Consider the following 13,074-nt stretch of genomic DNA (forward strand, 5'->3'; position numbering starts at 1 on the left):
CATTATGTTCCTTTCATTTTCAACACGTTGTAAACTTTATTACGTCATAAAGAAGACCCTAATTACTATTTAGAATTATCCGAATTTATATACAACTATACTTGTATATAATATAGTAATCTTAATAAGTTTATTATAATCTTTTAATCTTTTAATTAATCTTCCGAATATGTGTTTAAATCATTAAAGTAAGTAAATATATAGTATAAAAGCATAATATAAAGTGAATAATAATAAGTTTAAATCTAAAACATTCTGTATAGCCTATAGATAAGTTAATTAATGAGAAGATAGTTTCACCGCGATTCAAATAAAAACCGATAATATCCGGATTGCATCTCCAAAATCATAAAGTTTTATCATAGAATATAAACACACCAGAGCACTTTCACTAACAATCCCAACTTTGACTATAACCGGTAAGCGCACAAAGCGATGAAACGAAAATTCAATTTCAGACAATTTGCCGGGAGAGTTAATTGAGCCGAACGCGGGGATCAAGGCGCCGGTGCCGCCCGTACGTCTGTAAAATATGCGAATACCGGAAAAGGAGGGCAAACTCTGATCGAGATTTCTGACTCGCCCCCGGGTGCATCTCTCTCTGATGAAATGCAATTTCCTTGATTCCGCGGAAAGCTACTTTCAATGACATGCGCGAATGTTTATCTTTCGTTTTTTATTGACGGGGCAAACATCACAATGTTTGAAACGCGATAAAAATTTGTTAGAGAATTATATTTGTTATATTTGTCCGAATAGAATTGAATGACAAATCTCAGCAAACTACAGAGATGAACAGAGATGAACGAACATTATAAATCATAACTCGGCTAATGTTTTGCGGAATCAATTGGTATAGTAATCGCAAGATCCATTGATCAAGATGCATCGTTGATCTTTTCAAATGGTTACATAATGCGTAGCTGACGACTGCCGATTGTAACAGGTCGTAAACTCATCTTATAATAACGCGTCGAAGTAACGGAGCACTGAGGCGTTTAAAGTGCGCTGAAAGTTATGAAACGAAACGTAAAAGGAACGCACCGTGTTCACAGCGATGTAATTATCAGCGCTGGTGCGTGAACGTTATCGCGACATAAATTCGGTCTTTTGTACTGTTACGTACGGAAATTTTATCCTAAAATTTTGGACGACGCACGTTGGAATTTTTGAACGGTTTAGACACGACGCACACGCTATCTCAGAATTCCGAGCGAACGCTCAGGCGTCAATACAAATGTTTGGTTTATCCTACGGTTATCAGACGGCTGTTGATAGGCTGAGGCCCAGATGGGGCCCAAAACTACGTTTCTAGAAACTTCTAGAAAACCTCCCCCCTTAAGACACGTAGAAAGTGGTAAGAATCACGCGCGGGGGGTTCTGGCTATTTCGGGTATAAAAAGGGCGGAAAACGCCGCGGAGCGACACATTGTTTTCGGCTTCGGGTCTCTTACTTCATTTTCGACTTTAATCGTTTTTCTAACTCTTATTCAACTCCAGACAGTTAGTGACACTGAGGAATCGCGTTAGTCTCATCAAGTAAAACTGTAAGAGCAACACGATGTTTTCGCATCGAGGATTAGTGAGTAAACTTTTCTGATATATATATATGTTACATTTATTTAATATTTTTATGAGTCTTTAACTTCTGGAATTAAAACTGTTCAATAATTAAGCTATGTGTCATTAGGCAGCAATTTTGTAAGACATTAATACTACATAATAAAACATTTATTTCTCTTTTGTATTTTACTTTCCCTCTAAATCGATTTTTATATTAACAAAATAATATTCCGTAGTAAATCCATAAATATATAATCTTTCTCTCATAATTTTAAACTGTTAAATAAATAATTTAGGGAACAAATTTCTGCCACATCGAACATCTGTTCGAGAACAATCTGCTAAAAGTTTCTTTAATTATTTCAGTTCTTAGCAGTGACAATCTCGTTAGCAAGTATCGCACTTGCCAGCATCCTCGTTCAACCTGCCTATGAACATCAATACGATAGCAATCCACGCTATTTGCAATATCAGTCTGTTTCGCAGCACTGGATACGATCTCCGACTGAACAATATCGCGCGGTACAGTTACCGGACCAGGAATCGACGCGATATCTACCGGGAGTTGAAACAAAGAAAAATGAAGATCCAAAAGAGGCTAGGCGTAAAAGAATGGAAGAATATGGGCGTAAAATGGATTTTATCCGACATATGGACGGAGGCCGCTCTCTTCAACCCTTAGTAAATGCTCATTATCCTGTTACTTGATCTGATGAAATGATATATGTTTCATTAACTTAACATTTACAATATTTTATTTATATTACTATCATTTCATTGAAAGTTCAAATTTTATTTAATTTGATATTTTTAAATGTAATATTTAATTCGAAACACCTATATATAACATTTTGTCTTATGCGACAAATATGTACATCACTGTATTATTGACAAACAGCTTTTATTGGAGTTAATTATATAACACAAACGCTGATATTTGTCGTGTTCTTTGTACACAAATTGTCATGTAAGTTACTGAATATTTCATGAGAATGATATTTCTCCAGATGGTACACAACCGAAGAAAAAGATCGGATTCTGCAAGCACTGAATCAAATAAATCTGAGATCATTGCACATGACAATGATGTGGCCGCGAAGTCGTCCTTAACTGACGCCAAGCATCCTACAACCATCGACTCGTTACTTCCAGAAAACGAGCCTACTAATACTACTGGTAAATATTCCAAAGAACAAGAACAAAATTTGTGACATCTTCAAATAATCATATACTATTATATAAAACCTGACTGTTTGTCTGTCCGTCTGTCCGCGAACTACTCATTCGTTAGTGGACCGAATTTTTACGAAATGTAGTTTTTATGAAACAGGGGTAGAATTTCCCGGAGAGTGCCATGAGGTGTATAGTTTTTCGTTACCGATTTTCTGGAAACCGGTTTTTCTAATTTTTCTAATTTTTCGGGAAATAATTGACCGAATCTCATTTGTTAGAGGACCGAATTTTTACCAAAAGTATATGAAATAGGGGTAGAATTTTCCGAGGAGTGCCATGATGTGTATATTTTTTTGTTACCGATTTTCTGGAAACCGGTTTTTCTAATTTTTCTAATTTTTCGGGAAATAATTGACCGAATCTCAAAGAATTATAGATCAAACAGGGGTAGAATTTTCCGGGGAGTGCTATAAAGTGTATAATTTTTCGTTACCGATCTTTTTGGAAGCCGGTACCAAAATTTTTTCAATTTTTCGGGAATTAATTGACCGAATCTTGATTTTTGAAGAATAAGTTTTATTTTTTATTAATGGATCAATTTTCTTGAAACCAGTGCCAAAATTTTTCTAATTTTTTGTTGATGATCTTGATGAAACTGGTACCAAAAGATTACTAATCGTATGGGAATAACTACTATGGGGTTGAAAATTGGAGGTTTTATGGGGTTTTATTGGTGCTCCTAATTAATCGGTGAGTTTGGGGAGAAGGGAATAGATTTTTCGCCCGCGCGCTTCGCGCGGGCGAAAAATCTAGTAACCTAATACACCGCTTATCTTGAAAGTCGTTAACTTCAGCTTATACGAGTTCCAATAAAACGCGAACGTAAATTAACGTATCGATATTAAGGGGATTCTGGAGTGGCAAGAATTACCGACATTTTTTTTAACAGACTAAACTTTGAATTGGCTTTACAAAATTGAAAAAACTTTTTTACAGAATTAAAGTACGCACAAAAACGGAGGGCGCTGCAGTCGATTTTACATCAAAAACAAAGAAAAATAGAAAAATTATAGTTTTGTTATCGATATTTCTGCGGTCGACTCGCGACAACATTTGCTGCACATAAAAATTTAGACTTTGTACGTATAAAATAAGTAACAATAAGTACAACACCCTCGGAGTTGCAAAAAAGAACAATGTTGTGCTTTCAGAAATGAGCCTAAAAGCTTTAGTATAAGAGAAACATTTGTCTGAAAATCTCATATGTATGGGTGCGTGCGGAGTAGTATTGCGTGTAACGAGAGATGGCGCAGCAATCGAACAAGGACAGATGTCATTTCGTTAGACAAAGACAGATATAGAGAAAACAAAATTAGACATGTTGACATTATCGACATCGAGAAAGTTCGGCCGTCACTCCAGCATCCCCTTAATGCGAATTCAATGTAAACTGTTTAATTACAGATAAGCGTGTGGAGAAATATCAGAAGGAGAATTACATAACCTCTATTCCGTTACTGAAGCCAATGCTGTCATCAAATATAGCCAATGCAATGCTATACATTTTTCCATACCTGTTTGTACGAGTGGGAGACATTACAGTATTTCAAGCAATTGTTAACTTTTTTGGGTTTCTACTAGGTTATTATCCTTCTTAAACGCCAACGATTTCTGGACGTGCATCCAACGCTCGCAACGGAATGCATATGTTTGAACAATATTCAACCGCATAATACGAGGTATGTTGCGACGATTCACGCCTCATTTCAATAGACCTTTTATGAAATTCGCGCAATCTTCAAGTTCGTGGAAATCGAACGATAACGATTATAGTAGTAAATTCGTTTTAAGTACCTACTTAAAAATTTTTATTTTTGTCTGATCTATAAAAATTTAATTGATTATTACGACCGAGACGACAGGGATTTCTTGCGCAAATATTTTTCAATTAAAATCTGAAAATTTAATTAAATTTCTCAATTTCAATCTGATTAATAAAATGCACTATGTGCACAACTTTTATATTCTTTTCTGCAATGTAAAATATATAAATATTCGTACGGCCTATGATACAAAATATCATATAATATTTTTAGAAAAAAAGAAAAAGAACGAAATTTTTTTTACAAATTTTAATGAAACGCATTATGTATGTTACAGGAAATCACAAATATGAACATGATCAGCACGGCAGAGCCAAGTCAGGACAAGACATTACAAATTCCTTTTTACTCTTAAATGATACCGAAAGCTTACCAATACCTCGATATGGCGGTAACACCTACTTCTGTACAACCTCGACCACCTTTCGTTACTTATATGCAAAATCCAGAAATAACGAGGAATTATCGGCCACCGATGAGATTGTCGGTGCGCCATATTTTGACAGAACTGGCATACCGTCCCCAAATTATTATTCTTACTATTCATATAATCATTCGAACTACTATTTGTGAACCACGACTCAGGCAATACAGATTTCTACACCAATCTCAAGAGACTCAAATTCAGCCGATGGTTCAAACATTCCTCGAAGACTCCCTGAGAATTGGTTACATTACCCGATAGGTGCTGTCGGTGTTGACAACAGTAGAGTTCCAGGCTGGTTCTGGCCCTGGGCTGGGGTTCGTTTTCCAGAACTGGAATAGGTGTCCACAACCGCAAATTTGACGACCACACGTACTTCTAATCCACCTTATGAAACGTCTTCGTCACCAGTTTATTATTAGTAAGGCACTGTTGATATGGCGCTGTTATAAATTCCTACCACGTTATCTTGAAGCAACGAGTCGATTGACCGTAATGGTTTTCATGTTCTATTTATTATAGTTATACTCTTATACCACGCACGTATAATTTTTATAAGCATATATTCTTCCTCCTTCGTCCGAACTATGTGTATGTACTAATTTCGTAATATATATATATGCATGTATTAGAAAATCTATCTTATAATAAAAATGAACATTCTCCTGTATATTCTATGACAATTTTATATAATTCGCCGTGTATAATTTTATCTATAATAATTTTATTATTTTCTATATATTTGCTATTTTAATTACGTATACTATTATATAAAGTTCTGACAAAGTTAGGTTTCTCTCTAATCTCATAAGAATATAAATAATCTTCAACAATATATAAATAAATATGCTTACGCATGGTTTCCTGAATAACACTACTTTCTCAATTAAAGATTGACATTAAAAATGAATATTAAATTAAAATACTTTTACAATGACGTCTATTTATGTATAGAAATTAAATCATCGACATTAAGTTAAGTGTCAAATTAAATGTTCCTAAATGCAGCTTTTGCCTTTGACGAATATCAAAGCGAAGAATGTAAGAATGGACTTGACGAAGTCGGTGCAGCACGACGTGTTCTAGAGCAATGTCCGTTCCGGGCTACGTGCTTCCCTTAATTGAGCGTGCACTAATCTCCCTTTCCCCCGGTTGCTGGCCTGGAGGGGTCCATGCGGCACGGGGGGATGCTGGAGCCGCAGGCGAACTCAACCAGCGTCGATAAAGAAGTGCTCACCGATTCTTACACATACATACAGAGCGCAGGCGAACTCGATCAGCGTCGATAAAGAAGTGCTCACCGATTCTTACACATACATACAGAGCGCTGGCTTTAGGGCTACCCGTTATACTGATCCGTATGTTTTTGGCTGAATTCGGGGAGACGCGTAACATGTGCATATGAAATTTTCAAATGCACTTTTCTCTAAAGCTCGCAGCTCATTTCTGCAAGCACAGGATTCTTCTTTATTGTATTTCCGTGACTGCTGCAAGGTTTTTGTATACGTACACAGTCTAAAACTTTTATGTGCAGCAAATGTTGTCATAAGTCGACCGCAGAATCAAAAATTAAACTGTAATTTTCTAATGTCTTTTGGTTTTTCATACGCAATTGGTGTCTGCAGTCTTCGTTATCGTCCATACTTTAATTCTGGACAAAAAATTTTTAATTCGTTGAAATCAATCAAAAAATTAGTGTGTCTGAAAATATCGCGGTAAAACAGACCTGTCTCCAGCATCCTTTTAATTGATTTTATTTGTGAAAAATTAGTGAATGTAAAGCGTAAGAATTATTCATGTATTTCTCCTCGTTTCTTACGTCAGAATTCAAGACAGCTAAGACATCATTAAGAAACTTTAACACTTTGTGCTTTTGCAATGCAATGAGAAGGATAACGTGACAAACTAAAAATTGGTAATTTAACCGAAAGTCACACCAAATTACGTGGAGTTAATCGCATTCTTCACGGTCGCTGCTCCGTCCTAGGACCGTCAGCAGTACAGTTTCGCACACAAGCACACAAAATGCACAAACCCAATTTATTACGCGTATACGTGAGCACGCGTTTAATGTCGAGACGGCGAGAAAGATGAGAAAAGAATCGTCTTAAGTCTATTTAATGGAGTTTGTAAAATATGGTAGATATTTGCGTATTTTTTCTTATTTTTGAAAAGAAAATATATCATATAATTATAATATTATAAATGATTATGTGTGTGTACCTATATGTTAAGATCTTTAGAGAAATTATAATGTATTAATATCAAAAATATTTGATCTGAAATAATCCTGTTTTCCATAAAAATAGCAAAAATTTAAAAAGTTAAAATTAAATTAAATCGCGTTTTGATTCTAATTAAGAATATTTAATTCGCGTGTTAAGTGCTGATTTATTTTAATCGGGAGAAAGATCGTACAAGATCGCTTTCTATGGCAATCGAGTAAGATTTAGGCGAAGCGTCAAGTTCAAGGTATTCGATGAGATACGTGCTAATTTTAGCACGAACAATCGACTCACGATAACATTTACCGAAGTTCTTGCAGTCGTTTTAAAACTCATTTATCAATGTCGCAACTCGTGTAACTTTGTTACCATAAACTCATTACGATTTGTCTAAAGTCAAAGAAGCAAGTCACATTAAGAATTATCCCATTGACACTTGCGTAGAATTAAATGTGACTTTTTCCTCAAAAGATGATTCAGATATTATTCCTGACGTAATTTATAACGTTCATGACGATGACACGATACGAATCTACAATCAGCACAAATATTGCCGGAGCGGCATCGCAAGTGCCATCTAATCTCGGAGTAAAACCCGTAAGGGTTTACCTGTTCCAAATAGCGGAAGAATTCTTCACTTCGCTTGGAATGAAACCGATGCCACTGGAATTCTGGAAATTCTCCATATTTGAAAAACCCATTGATAGAGAAATTAAGTGCACCCCTAGTGCATGGGATTTTTGTAATAAAATTGATTACAGGTGACTTTATTTATTATTGTCACATGGCAAAAAAATTGATTTTTAATCTTTATTTAATTTTCCACAATATATTCTCTTTTATATTATATCTAATGGCAAAGTTCTCCCCCAAATTGTGTTTTTTAATAATATAATTGCAGAATAAAACAGTGTACCAGAGTTACAATGGAAGATCTACTGTCTACGCATTATGAAATGGCGCATTTGCAATATTATTTACAATACAAGGATCATCCATTGCTATTCCGAAACGAGGCGATTCCAGGTATATCTTGTTTATATATATTCAAGTGTTCACATGTTTTACGGAATTGTATGTTCTATTAATAATAATTTTTTAATTAGGATTCCATGAAGCTGTTAGCGATGCAATTGGTTTATCCATTTTTACTCATCAACACTTACATAAAATTGGACTGCATAATAATTTAACGGACGATTACGATAGTAGTATAAATTTTCTCATGCTAATGGCTCTTCGCAAAGTGGCTTATATGCCGTTTGCTTATATAGTCGATCAGGTAAGTAATGACAAACAATTAAATAATTAATAAATAAATAGTATAATAGACATATTATACGCGGAAATTACCTATTATAATAAGTAATTTCAACGTATAATATAGACACTTATTACTTATACTATTTATTTATAAAATATCTTTTTAAAATATAAAAATATTATCGTCATATATGTAAGACTAAATAATTAAATAGTCATAAATTACACGTATTTATTTTTTCAAAAAGTGGAGGTGGCACGTCTTCAGCGATGGCGTAGAAGATATGACAGCACGTTGGTAGGAATTAAGGTTGCAATATCAAGGCATTATTCCATCCGTACCCAGATCGGAAAGAAATTTCGATCCAGCAGCGAAATATCATATCCCAGCAGATAGTCCTTATGCCAAGTAGAAACATATTAATATATGTTATTATATAGAGACAGTACTTATATAAAAGTATATTACTTTTTTTTTAGGTATTTTGTAAGTACTGTATTACAGTTTCAATTGTTCCAGTCCCTGTGTGAAATTTCTGGTCACACTGGCGAATTGCACACCTGCGATCTTTACAGATCACGAGAAGCAGGTCGACTATTATCGTATGTAAAGCTTACAAAAAAACACCAATAAAGCATCAATTACTAATAATACCTCAATGTCTTATTAGTAAAATGAGATTTCCATATTTACAGAGATGTTCTGTCGACGGGAGCTTCTAGACCGTGGCAAGATGTTGTCAGACAAATGACAAGAGGTAGAACGAATAGAATAGACGCTGGTATTTTGAGCCTTTGAATGCATGATTGAAACGACAAAATGAGATGCAGCCTGTAATTGGCTGGATCACGAGTCGCAACGACAGAAGTTAGTTTAAAATAAATATTTATTAAATAATTTTTCAAATATTATTCAATAAAAAGTGCAAAGTGTATCTTGTGAGAATAGGTATTTTACTCTTGTACGTATGGGCCATGGGGTGCTCACGTTTAGGTCGGTCGAAGGGGATGAGCACGAAAATTTCATTGTGCATATTTCGAGAACACATTAATCGAGAAACATTTTAAGACAAGAATTTTTTTGTTTTCTGTATTTTAAGTGATATTTTACTCTTACATATATCAGTAGCACATAGATCTTTTTTTGCGTATATCTTTTAAACTATTACAGATAAACTATTACAGATAGACTAATTTTGTTTAAGGCATATGAAAGCACATATAAAGCACATAATTCTAACATATTGAGTTTTTATATGTAATTTTAATGAGTGGGAGTGCTAGCTTACGTTAAGCCAGCATCCTCACTTTCAATTGCAATTTCCCGTGAGACCGCTCGAGCACAAAAGTCGTGAATAGAGCACATAATTAGCACATAAAGAGCACTTAATTTCTGCATATGTGTTATTCTGATTTTTTGTAAAGGAGTGTTAACTTAACAGACATAAAGCTAGCTTTTGTTTAGTCGTCGCGCTCTTCGGGAGGAGACTCTCCCGAAACCAGTCTCAGCCTGTTCGCCGATCGGAACAGTCGTTCCCGATCGCCATTTAAATTAATAATACATATAATACATATAATAATACGTATGTGTGTATTCTTATACCTTACAATAATCAGAAGTGGGATATATGTATCCAAGATATACGGCGTGTATACGGGACAAGCGTGATAACGTTTCGGTACGGAAATCGCGATCGCAGAAGTAAAGCGGATTCGCGAACCCGAGGTGACTCGAGTGTGGTGATCGGTTGCTTACTCGAGTGAAGAATTACGTGTATGACACTAAAACGTTATAAACTGTATACAGTCGGCAGAGAAAGTAACTGAATTTATGTAAGATAATCGGTTGTCTAGCATAAACGATTAGAACGTATGCTAATCGAAAATCAGAAAGTTATGTGAAATGTCGAACGAGCGGCAAAGCATTACGATGAATCCGAACGTATTTACGGTACTCGCGTTGAAGAAGAAGCTAAGGCAGATGAATCTGAATACCAGTGGTGTCAAGTCTGAGTTGATTGCAAGACTGAATCAAGCAGACCCGTCCGGTCAATGGATGGATGATGTTGACGCGGATACAGAGGATGTGATAGAAGAAACGGAAGGTGCAACGGCAGCTGGAAGTACGAGGATGGAAATAAAGTCCCCATAGAAAAAAGTGAGATCGTCGACTACGTAATTGATGGTATTCCGGCTAAGATGATCAAATATCAGGTTATGATGCAGCAGTTTCCCAACAAGGAAACATTGTTAAAGGCGTTGGAAAACGTTTCTCTCGGAGCTGACCAAAAGATGCCACACAAAATCGAGAAGCAGCACTTCGTCAAGAACTTGAGCAAAGAGGCAGCAACGGCTAAGAAGATCGAAGGTGATTCAGGAATAAAGCCAGAACCAAAGTGCTTTAATTGTAACGTTGTAGGGCACATGGCTGCCAAGTGTCCGATGCCGAAACGTGAGAGAGGTGCTTGCTTCAATTGTCTTCAAGTGAGACATGAGTCGAAGGAGTGCCCGTCGAGAGAGCATACAAAGAGTGACGTATCAAAGGACAGCCCGGGAAATAAGAAGACCGATGTAAATAGCGTATTCATCGGAGAGATCAAGGATTTCCATAGAGACTTGGATTATCAGCTATAAGTAACGATAACGGGAATTTTGCATTAAAGTGTAAACTCGATACTTTGTTAGATACGGGTAGTCCCGTGAGTTTCATAAAAGATAGTTTCATACCGCCAAATTTAATTACACCAATATTGTCGGGAGATTGTGAATATCGAGGTTTAAATGATAGCATGTTAGAGACGAAAGGACGTTTAACGGTTAAAATGGCCCTTAACGATAAGAAAATGTATCGTTGTTGGTTGTACCCGCGACGTCAATGAAATCTTCCGTAGTAATCGGTAGAGATATTTTACGACAATTCTTTAGAAAAGAAAACTCGTCTGACGAAGAAGCCGAAAATCAAGTAATCCGTCAAATATTAAACATTGATATTGACGATTTAGAAAGAAAACCGCAAGAATCATTAAATATTAATCCCGATGTAAGTTTAGAAGCGCAAACAATGGTAAAGGAATTATTTGTCGAAAAGTATGTTAAACCCGAGAGACCCGATAAACCGGCAATTAATGCAGAAATTAAGTTAATACTTAAAGATCATAAGCTTTTTCAATTCACTCCACGTAGACTTTCATATGCTGAGAAAAATGCTCTTTGTGTTTTATTAGATTCTTTGCTTGAAAAGGGGATTATACGTCCTAGCGAGTCAGAATATGCCTCTCCTATTGTGTTGGTACGAAAAAAAAACAGGCGATTTGCGATTATGTATAGACTTTCGTGAGTTAAACAAACTGTTAATGGGAGATAATTATCCAATGGCAAATATAGAGGACTTAATTGATTCGTTGCGTGGAAAAAAATATTTTACAAAGCTAGATCTAAAGAATGGATTTTATCATATAAAATTGTCCGAAGAGTCGATTAAGTATACGGCCTTTACAACGCCGTTTGGTCAATTCGAATTTGTTGTCACGCCGTTTGGTTTAAAGGTAGGACCGAATAAATTTCAGCAATATATTAGTAGCGTGCTAGATAAAATTGTGCGAGAGTATGCGAGTATCCTGCAATTAAAAGTGCAATTGCTTGCTTGAAGCATGACGGCACTGAATCTTGGCCTGAAATCTTGCGTAACTGGTCAGTGACACATTCTTTAAGATTTCAATATCTCAGAAAAACAAGACCTTTGGCATCACAATCAGAAAGAGAATCTTCTTCTCAAGTATCGCAAGATTCTGACGTTTTAGTGAACGATTATTTGAAAAATTGGAATGTGCTTCAATTGCCGAATGCATATCTGCTGGTGAGAATGTAGAAATTCTAAAAACTATTACAGTTTCGATCGCTAGCAAACTTATTGAAAGTCTGAAAAATATTATAAACACAATAAGAAATGAGAAGTTTCCAAACTTTCTACAGGAAAGTATAGATTTGGCCAAGTCATTAGATATAGATCCTGTATTTAAGGAGAGTCGGAAAAGAAAAACAAAAAAAAACAATTTGATTATGAAGCTTCTGATGAAAGTGCCAATTTGAATAAGAGTGCGAAATTTCGTGTTGCTTACTTGGAAGCTATTGATACAATAATCGAGCAACTTAACTGGAGATTTGAGAAACTTCGGAAGGTATCTGAAGATTTTGAATTTCTTTCTGGCTCAAATATAGTATCAATGGACGAAAATATTTTGAGCAAATTTTGTATGGGCCTGGTTGATAAATATGCTGCTGACTTGAACGGGCCGGAGTTTTTGAGTGAAGTAGGGGAGACCGGGGCTAAAAAGTCTACGGGGTAAATATGTCTAATCAAATATCTCGGAACCTGTATATTGTGCGAACTCGCTATTAACATTGTAAACGCTGCTTATGGTACCCATGTGACCAACGGAGTTTCGGCAGGTTACCTGCCGTGTTATGATTTTTACGGAGGCAAACGTGTTTTCGTGGTGAAAAGTGAAATTTTCTGCGCGTGGAAATTTTGTAATATCTGCAA

General features: G+C 35.7%; 1 pseudogene; it reads left to right on the forward strand.

Moving 5' to 3' along the window:
* Nucleotides 1–7,784: 7,784 nt before the first annotated feature.
* LOC139776420 (angiotensin-converting enzyme-like) lies at nt 7,785–9,404 on the forward strand (annotated as a pseudogene).
* Nucleotides 9,405–13,074: the final 3,670 nt, after the last annotated feature.

Source organism: Temnothorax nylanderi, unplaced genomic scaffold, assembly GCF_030848795.1.
Source record: "Temnothorax nylanderi isolate EJ_2023f unplaced genomic scaffold, tnyl_v1.0 TNYL_tig0119_pilon, whole genome shotgun sequence".
NCBI lineage: Eukaryota > Metazoa > Arthropoda > Insecta > Hymenoptera > Formicidae > Temnothorax > Temnothorax nylanderi.